Genomic DNA, 10,231 nt, shown 5'->3' with positions numbered 1-10,231 from the left:
CCACCACCCCCATCAAGCCCCTGCCACCCCCACCCCTGCAGATCCCTTACTTACCGCTTCGGCGGGGGTCGAGGAAGCCGGTGGCGGGGCTCTCCAGGCGTCCCCCCAGCCGCAGCGCTCCAGGATGGCGGACTTGCGCTGTGCATTGCAGTAGCCGAAGTCCAAGTACTGCGCGCAGAAGGTGAGCGGCCGTGGAGGCTTAAATGGTGGGACGCCTGCCTCAGCAGCAGCGCCACCAGGGCAAATAGCGGCCAGGCCCGGCAGCTGGGGTCCCGCGCGCCACTCAGCCTCTCCACCTTCCGCGGGGCTCAGGGAAGGCGCGGCAGGGTGGGACGGCTGCCGGGCGTGGGGCATCGGCAATGCCCGCCTGCTCGGGCATGACTCTTCCCTCCTGCTCAGCCACCTCCTGGGGCTGGCGCTACACAGTCCCCGCGCATGCTCTCTGCCGCGCAGCCCTTTTGCGCCTAAGGTGCTCCGGGCCAAGTTCCCCCAGTTGGTAGGGAAGCGAACTGCTGTTCCGTCGGCCTGGGGCAGCCTGCCTCTCCTCACGCGCGGAGCAGAGTCTGGGGAGGACTGGCTCCAAGGGGCAAGGGCTTGGTCAGAAAGTGAGCGGCCGCGGAGTCTTAAAGGGTGGGACGCCTGCCTCAGCAGCAGCGCCACCGAGGCAAAGAGCGGCCAGGCCCGGCAGCCGGGGTCCTGCGCGCCACTCAGCCTCTCCATCTTCTGTGGCGCTCAGGGAAGGCGCAGCAGGGCGGGATGGCTGCCGGGCACGGGGCATCTGCAATGCTCGCCCACTCGCTCGGGCACGACTCTTCCCTTCTGCTCAGCTACCTCCTGGGGCTGGCGCTACGCAGCCCCCTGCACGCTCTCTGCTGCACAGCCCTTTTGCACCTAAGGCGCTCTGGGCCAAGTTCCCCCAATCGGGAGGGAAGCGAACTGCCTCTCCTCATGCGCAGAGCAGAGTCTGGGGAGGACTGGCTCCGAGGGGCGAGGGCTCGGCCATGCTGCCTCCCCGCCCACCCCTTTGCTTCCCGAAGCGCCTCCGAGCCACCCAAAAGGAGCAAGGGAAGGGAAGCCCAGGTGCCGCCCAAAGCTCCGGGCAGGTAAACAGCGGCTGGAGCGGAGACGGCTAAGCGCCAAGGAAGGAGACCACGTGCTGGAGCAGCCGCCGGCTCTTTTGTGGGATCGACCGGCCGCCGTTATGATCAAGGCCTGGCCGGTTCAGCCCTACCCAAGCCTTGATTTAAATGTCTTCGGTTCTGGGCTGGGAGACCCGGGTCTTCGGGCCTCCCCCAGCTGCAGCACTCCTGCGTGGGCTGGAGGACCTGGGAGCGGGGCTCTCCGGGCCTCCCCCAGCCACAGCGCTCCCGCGCGAACTCAGGGGACCTGGGGGCGGGCTCCTGCGCGGGCTCAGGGGACCCGGGGGCGGGGCTTGCCGCCACGCGGGCTCCCGGAGCAGCGCTCCGGAGGGCTCCGGCCCAAAAAGACCCCTGACCACACCCCAAATGAGGCAGGAAGGGGGGAAAGCACTACTATGACCAGAAATTAGAGGTCTCAGTCTTTTCAATATGCACCCAACAGGTATTACTCATTATTCCTGTGAAGCCATATAAAAATACAATAAACAGAATATATTCCTTAACTTTCATGGACTTTCAAAGCATTTGGGGGTAAGGTACCATACAGCAGAAGAGAGCCAGTTTGGTGTAGTGGTTAAATGCACGGACTCTAATCTGGGAGAACTGGGTTTGATTCCCCACTCCTCCACTTGCACCTGCTGGATGAGGATGACCTTGGGCAAGCCGTAATTCTGGCACAGCTGTTCTTGAAAAAGAGCACTTTCTGTCAGAGCTCTCTCGGCCCCACCTACCTCACAGGGTGTCTGTTGTGGGGAAGGGAAGGGAAAGGAGTTTGTAAGCCGCTCTGAGACTCCTTTGGGTAGTGAAGGGCGGGGTATAAATCCAATTTCTTCTCTTTTTTATTGCATGTTCTTCATCTCATGCCTTAGATATCCACCAGATAGTACTTAGCCACCCACAATGTTCACAAGTATTTTGCCTCAGCTGAATGCTGTAGTTACATATACAGGGCTGCTAAAGGGCTGAATTCTGAACTTCACCAGAAATTACCATAATTATAACTTATAACCACTTCAAAGAAATGCAAGGCTTGATTTGGTAATAAAGTTTCTCTTTTCCTCCAAAGGAGCCCCCCAAAGCACACATTTGAACAAGTACTAGGAACCTTGCTGGCAGAGCAAAGCACTGAGAAACTACAAGAGTTATTGGGGATACTAGAGTAAAGAATCTGAAATGTCTTTTTAAAAAATTTAACAAAATGGCACTGGATATTATCCATAAATAATAATTATTTATTTCAGAATGTGGCAAACATGACCAAGACTATATGAATTACTGGTACAGATGTGAAATGGAGCATTTGAAATTTTTATCTTCAGGGATACCATGGACAGTTATTACCTTAAATCTAACGCTCCAAACAAAACACTAGGACAAAACATCAAAGATCCACAAAGGAAAAAAACAAGCAAATAAGGACTGTAGAATGATGCCAGTAACATCACTTCTAACCCATACCCTATATTTGCGTCATTTGTATTAAGTGAAAGCAAACAAATGTGAAAAGCTATTCATTATGCACAGTTGTACAATAGTAACACACTAGCAAAATTCAAAGGACTATAAACCAAAAATAATCATTTTTCAGCCAATGCATAAACACCTAAGAAAAGTTCCCAGTGGAGAGACAGAGGTAAATAGCTTTGCTGTGGCATACAAACATGGTTTCCAAATGACACATAGAGAATAAGGGTATAAGAGATAACTGACAGTATACACTGATGAGACGACATAAAGAAAACTCAGCAATGAAACTTCTTTTGGTCATTGGTTTAAAACTTTGTTGACCCTGTGGTATAAAGCAAAAGTTAAAGCTGTAACATCAAGCTGCTAGTGTAGGATTCTCACTGTTTTATCCTTCAGCTGAGATCAAGCCCACACATAAACTTACAATGTAAACCAGCGGTGGCTCTTTCACACATATTGTGTGGCTCCGGCAGGGTGGCTGGGGAAGTGAAGGGGAGGCATGCTTCCCTGACTGGTCTTCCCTTCCCCAGCCAGTGTTCCCCTCCCTGGGTAGGCTTGAGGTAGAAGGGGAACAGAGAAAGAAAGCAACTTTAACTTTAAATGCATTTAAATGCATTCTCAAAGCACCCCCACCCACCCCCCGGCCGACTTGGAGAAAGCATTTGGCTCTTTAAATATCATTATCAGTATCTGTTTTTACCCCTTTTATTTTTATTTCTGGCAGTCTTATTTAATGTTAATGTTGATAAAAGCAAATTTGCATATTTTCCAATAAAAATGTGTGCGTGGTATTTGTTCATGTCTTGTGGCTCTCAGAATCTGATGTTTCTTCTGTGTGGCTCTTACGTTAAGCAAGTTTGGATACCCTGATGTAAATAAACAAAGTCTTACTGAAGGATTTTACTTTCAGCAACTTTCTAGAATAACATTTTTCTTTGTTCTGGGAGGAATAAAAAAATCTTTAACAAGCAATATCAATCAAAATCTTAAAAAATATTTTTACTTCGCTTGTGAAGCTGTTTAGTTCCGGTCATTGTTGAAATAAGCAACTGAAAGACCGTAAATCTCTACTTGCAATTTATTTACAGCTTGTTTGGGGGGCCATTAACAGGCCATTCTATTCTAAGTAGAATAACCAGAGATTGTTATCCCAAGCAAGGATGCCAAGTCAAGAAGAAATCCTTCAGAAAATCTGGTCTATTGAAATATAATACTGGCATTACAACACAGAAAAAGAAACAGGATAGGGATTTCCCAGTGAAAAGGATTGAATATAAGGCTGACACCCAATACAATGCAAAATCAAGGGGAACACCTAAGCAAATATTGAAAGACCTGCTTCCTTATGAACACATCCAGCTAATAATACTTTCAGGGTAAGGTGGTTAGCTGCCACAGACTGGGCAATTTCTTCATGGTACTTTACAAGGAACTGCCTCTCCACACTCATTTAACTGATACTTATTCTTCTGAGCTTTAGGCAGCAGGAGAAAGTGCTCCCCCCCCCCCACAATATCACATAAATTTGGTATTTCCATGGTCTATTGCTTTGTTTTGTTGTTAGCTTTGAGGGTTTTTCTAACAACATGTGATATGCATTTACATATAAGCCATCTCAATAACCCAAGTTATTAACTGTGGTACAAATTTTACATTTTAAGAAATTTTAAAATAAATATGGATTGACTAGCATCGATTTGTGAGAAAGAAGACAAAGCCAACTCAACTTCAACAGAGCTTGTCATATATAGGCATAAAGTTACAGTGAGATCAAATAAATTGAAAAATAAATTATAAGCTTTCTGATTTGATCAATGGAGAAGATTACTAGGGCAGCCCTAAGCAGAGTTAAACCCTTCTAAACCCACTGACTTCAGGATATGGAGTATATAAAACTACACATTTTTAGAGCACCTCCTGGAAAGGAAGGCCCTCTGTAAAAAGAACAGTGGTATCTCTCCTTATATATAATTGAATAGTGGGTGCCAAAGTTCTAATTCTAAAATGCATTCCCTTAGTGTATGGCTGATGGCACTGCTCCTCAGCATATATCGCCACCAATCAGAAGGCAAAGCCCGGGTCCCGCCCACACCACAACTGCTGCGACAACCTGGTCTTTTGCATATGGAAGCTGATTGGACTTCACTCCATTCCACACCTCAAACTCCCCCCCCCCCGCAAGGCAGTTGGAATGTCAGTTGCATATGGAATCTGCTGTATTCTGGTGGTGTGCAGGTCCCAGATTCATGTTTTAAAAGCAGACTGACACTGTTTGCCCAAAGCCAGAGCACTCTCCCAGAGCCTCTTTCTAGATCCCGTTGTATTTATTTCCACAACGGGCCTTATTTCTAGTTTTTAATATTTCTCAAATTCTCAAACAAAATTTCTCAAAAGAACGGCTGTCTACCACCCTTCCAAAAGAGGGGAAAACCAAAGTATATAAGCAGTGTGTCCCCAAGAGGGCATTCCTTGGAGACACGAAGAATTCAGGAGGCAAAACAAGAATCATATGAGAAATTAAACTCAGATATGTCCGTTCTTTTTCACATGAGGTGGCCAATGGGCTTAAAAATGAAGGCACAGAATGGAAATCTACAATTACTTTATACTAGCAGAATGAAAGATACAGAGCAGGAATAGCTCATATCCCAATTGATGAGAGAAATAGCTAGACAGTACATTTTGATGCAATAGGGTGTTATTTCAGAGTGATTTTTCTCACAATGATAAGGGCAATCTGGCAAAACATACTAAGGCAGACAGAAACAGGCTATCACTGCATAGGGGAAGGGCCAGCTAAGAAGAGCCAACATGCCAACAAGAGTATCTGTATCAGATAACAACAAAAGAGCAGGGAAGATTGTAGAGATGTACCAGGTAGAGTGACTGGACCTAAGATATATTTTTAAAAGCTTCTTTGTGAGAGCTGAAGAGAAAGTAAATAGAGGGGGGAAACTGGCCTGGTTCTCACAAGGTAGCAAAGCTATGTCTACGCTGTAAGGGAGGCAGAGACACACAGTATTTAATGAACAAATAAACACATGAAGTTGCCTTACACTGAGGATGACCATTGGTAAATCAATTAGTAAATCAAAAAGAGGGAGCTGCTGCTGGAGTGGTGAGTGTTTTATTATTTGCCTTTCCTTAACTGCTGAGGAGTAGTAGCTGAGTTTACTGTGTGGGAGGATAGTGTTTGAGGGTGTGTGGGAGTGTATAAACTGTCAGAGGGGGTGCTTCTTTGAGGGAGTGTAGTTTCTGTTTGTCTCTTTTGCCTGGTGTAACTGATTGCAGCTTTTAGCAGTTTTGCCTGGGGCTGACTGCTGGCCCCACCCTCTGCCAGATGAGCCTTTAATTATATTAGGCTCCTCCTTGCCAGAGACATGAGCCAAAGGGCTCTTAGCCTGGGGGCCCCATAGAAGGCTGAGTAGCTCTTACATTCTATATTTGTTAAGCTAGTTTTTGCTTCTCAAACCTTTCACAAGTAATCATCAGAGGCAGTTTGGCAGGGAAGTTATCAAGGAAGTGTTAGTTAAACTGAACTAATTTTGAAATGGATGGCAACACCATGGCTGGTGAGGGAGCTGAGACAGTGATGTGAAAAGTCTATAGCATGTTCCTATTCTTACCTGAGGGTAACACCAATTACACTTGCAGCAAGTGTAAGTTGGTAGTCATACTGGCGGAGACAATACAGGGACCTGAGGCAGGCTTGTCCACACTCCAGTTTATAAGGGAAGGTGAAGAGTTCATGGACAGTGCGCATGAAGCACTCCTAAGAAGGCAACAGGAGGAGAAGGGAAAGGTATCTCAGCAACTGGAGGAGCACCCAAAGAGTGCTTGTGAATGGTTCCTCATCCTCTTGGAGAGCAGTGACGAGTAACTCAAGGATCTGTCCTGGGACCTGTTTTGTTCAACATCTTTATCAATGATTTGGATGAAGGGATAGAGGGAATGCTTATTAAATTTGCAGATGATACTAAATTGGGAGGGATAGCAAATATGGTAGAAGACAGAGTCAGGATACAGGATGATCTTGACAGGCTGGAAAACTGGGCTAAAAGAAATTTAATGAATTTCAGTGGGGATAAATGTAAAGTTCTGCATTTAGGTAGGAAAAATCACATTTATAATTATAGGTTGGGGGAGACTTGTTTTGACAGTAGTATGTGCAAAAAGGATCTAGGGGTCTTAGTAGACCATACACTGAACATGAGTCAGTAGCGTGATGCGGTTGCTAAAAAGGCAAATGCGATTTTGGGCTGTATCAACAGAAGTATAGTGTCCGAATCACACAAAGTGATGGTACCACTTTGCTCTGGTTAGACCTCACCTAGAGTATTGTGTTCAGTTTTGGGCACCACAATCTAAGAAGGATATAGACAAGCTGGAACGTGTCCAGAAGAGGGCAATGAAGATGGTGAGGGGTCTGGAGACCAAGTCCTATGAGGAAAGGTTGAAGGAGCTGGGTATGTTAGAGAGGAGACGAATGAGAGGTGATATGATAACCATCTTCAAGTACTTGAAGGGCTGTCATATGGAGGATAGTACAGAATTGTTTCCTGTTGCCCCAATAGGTCAGACCAGAATCAACGGGTTGAAATTAAATCAGAAGAGTTTTCGGCTAAACAATAGGAAGAGCTTCCCGACAGAGCGTTCCTCAGTGGAACAGGCTTCCTCGGGAGGTGGTGGGCTCTCCTTCTTTGGAGGTTTTCAAACAGAGGCTAGATGGCCATCTGACAGCAATGCAGATTCTGTGAACTTACACAGATCATGAGAGGGAGGGCAGGAAGGGTTGCCTCAGTGCTTAGTTCTTGTGGCCCTTTCTTACATACCCAGGGAAATGCTGATTGCCACTTTGGGGTCAGGAAGAAAATTTTCTCCAGGCCAGTTTGGCCATAGATCCTGGAGGCTTTTTGTCATCTTCTGGGTGTGGAACAGTGGTCACTGCGGGTGTGGAGGGGGAGGTATTTGTGAATTTGCTGCATTGTGCAGGGGGTTGGACTAGATAACCCTGGAGATCCCTTCCAACTCTATGATTCTATGATTCTAAGTTAAGTATTGTCTATTCAAACTTGTTGTGGCTCTCCAAGGTCTTAGGTCAAGGTCTTTCACATCACCTACTATCTGAACCGTTTAACTGGAGATGCTAATGATTGAACGTGGGACCTTCTGCATGCAAATCAAATGCTCTACCACTGAGCCACAGCCCCTCCCCACAATTCACCTCCATACCAAAAATAATTATCTCACAGAAAACTAGCACATCAAAAAGAAGGCTAGGTGAGAACATATGTCCTTGATATGCTATTGGTAGGGAAAATTTTGTATAGTAGAATCATTCAATCATGTGAGCTCATACCTGAAGTGGTATAGTCCAGATACAGTGAGAATAAGGCACTGACAAGTCTCAGGGGCCAAACTATACAAAACATGGGAGAAGCATGATTGGACATGATTACAGATCCCCCAAAATCACATGGAGTTTCACCTCCATTAAAATGTTTTCACTACATACAGTGGATGATCAGTCCAAAGAGGATGTACACAGGAAGGAACATATGGATATTATAATCACATGCGCATTGTGATCAACATACTAATAAAAAATATCTCTGCTTCATACAGAAAGGTATCTCTGCTTCATACAGAAAGGTATACTCAGTTACTTCTGTCAAAGTCAAGTGGGGGGGGTGTCCAGTATAAATAAGCTACACAGTAAACACACAGTGAAGCAACTTTGAAACTGAAGAATTCCATGTTCAGCCACAGATTCTTTCAGGAGGCCTACAAGAAGTCATTCTTGCACCATCTTATTTCCCCAAGAAAATAATGGCCTATTTCAGAGTAAAATAAGAAACTGCTGTTACTAATCTTGATCCTTAGAGACAAAGAACAAGCATAATGCAAGGCCCAGACACCAGCAAGCTGTAAAGTGGCAAGCTGAGTGGCACAGAACAAACCTAAGGGGCTATAGGCACATGGCATACATAGGAAGCACAAGGGCAGGGTATGAAAATGCCAACAAAGAGTTGCTGCATTATACTTAACACCAGGCAAGGGTAAGCGCAAGAGGGGGATAAAAGTGGGGGGGGACCTTTTGGTGAAAAGGGGAGAGGGAGAAAGGAGATATGTGCCAGCATCACAGATACCTATGGAGAAGCTCCATGAACATGTTGCATTAAAGAAAAACAGAGATCCCCAAATTTTAACAAGGTTTTATTCCACCATTAACCTTCATGAATTAGAGCACGCTTTGACAGAAGCATATGTAGTTAATACAGCAGGTGCTAGCCCACAAAATCTTATTCATGAATAAAATCTTGGTAACCTCCAACCTGAGACTCTTATTTTTACTGCAAAAAGGGGAGAAAAATTAAAGGCTAACAAGATTTTAACCCCTCCTCCCCCCAAAAGCAAAAATAGTCTTGTGACACCTTAAAGGCCAATAAGTTTTTATTCCAGCAAAACCACATCACCAACTGGAGTCAAAATGAGCTATAGACCAGTCTAAGCTGAGTTAGTGTGAGCTAGCTCACAGTTTTTTATCCTCCAGCTCACACATTTTTGCCTTAGCTCAGGAAGGATGGCTCCAGAGCAAACTAATTTATGCAGTAGCCAAATTGCTCACTCACAACTTTAATGCCAGTAGCTCACAAAGTAGAATTTTTGCTCACAAGACTCCACAGCTTAGAAGGAGCACTGCTCTAGACCATGAACGTTTATGCCAGAATAAGATCTCCTTAGTCTTTAAAGCCCACACAGTGGGCCCTAGTTGGCAACTTCTTTTGTTAAAGATCCCACAAGAGTTCTATTTCTACAGGTGAGGGGTGGTAGGATGCCAACCTGAGGTTCTCTCTCACGAAACGCGCGTCGAGAAGTGTCCGTGAGGAAAGGAGCGAGGAAGACACGCTCAGAGCTCATCTAACCGGAGAGACCGAAGGCTGCTGATGCCTTCTGGCTAGCAAGGAAGGACGGAAAGAAGTTTGGGGCTCGCCCGCAATTGCAATGCGCGACAAGGGGGCGACCTGTCCCGCAGCGAGGAGGATAGCCCAGATACCACACGCACGCAGGCAGACTCACTTTTTGTGGTGCGGCGGGTGCTTCTCTTTCCTGCCGACCGCCGGCGGGTGCTTGGCGCGGCGCCTTCGGGCCTGCAGGGCCAACACTGAAGGGAGAGAGAAATACAGAAGAAAACGGGTCATCCAAGGCAGACGGGGGCCGGTGCGCCAACAGCGCCTCACGCTCGCAAGAAGACAAATCTTCCCTCCCCCGGGCCCTTCAACTACCCCAGGCCGCTCCTGAGGGACACGGAACAGTCGCCGGCCACCCCGTCCGCGGTACCTTTCCGGGAGCTCATTGCTTTCGGGCTCCAGTCCTCCGCCCGCCGCGTCAATCCACGGCTCCCAGCGCAAACGCCGGGCGCCAACCGAGGAGCCGCGACAGCCCTGTTAGCGGCTGCGCGTGCGCAATGCCTCCCAGCCCGGCGTTGGGAGGAGCTGGAGCAGCAGGGGCGGTAACTAGGCAACCAGAATGAGGAGCGGGGCGGTCTCGGTGGGAACCCGATTTTGGCTGGCACTGTGGGGAGGAGAGGTGTGAGCTGCTGACTTAAATCCCCCCGAGCCTTC

The 10,231-nt window shown here is 47.1% G+C and overlaps 1 protein-coding gene across 1 annotated transcript in view; it reads right to left on the bottom strand.

The window, feature by feature from the left end:
* Positions 1 to 9,995, bottom strand: part of SRPK2 (SRSF protein kinase 2) — a 250,312-nt gene extending 240,317 nt beyond the window's left edge. Inside the window, exons 1-2 of the mRNA XM_015415056.1 lie at positions 9,948 to 9,995; positions 9,687 to 9,771 (exon numbers count right to left, since the gene is read on the bottom strand). The gene's annotated coding sequence lies outside the window, so the exon portion shown is untranslated. The remainder of the gene's footprint in view (positions 1 to 9,686; positions 9,772 to 9,947) is intronic.
* Between the last annotated feature and the right edge of the window lie 236 nt (positions 9,996 to 10,231).

The sequence above is a fragment of the Gekko japonicus genome, unplaced genomic scaffold, assembly GCF_001447785.1.
Source record: "Gekko japonicus isolate JY-2015 unplaced genomic scaffold, Gekko_japonicus_V1.1 scaffold5, whole genome shotgun sequence".
In the NCBI taxonomy this organism is placed as follows: domain Eukaryota; kingdom Metazoa; phylum Chordata; class Lepidosauria; order Squamata; family Gekkonidae; genus Gekko; species Gekko japonicus.
Note: the sequence above shows the minus strand (reverse complement) of the source record. Positions and strands in the feature narration are given on the sequence as shown.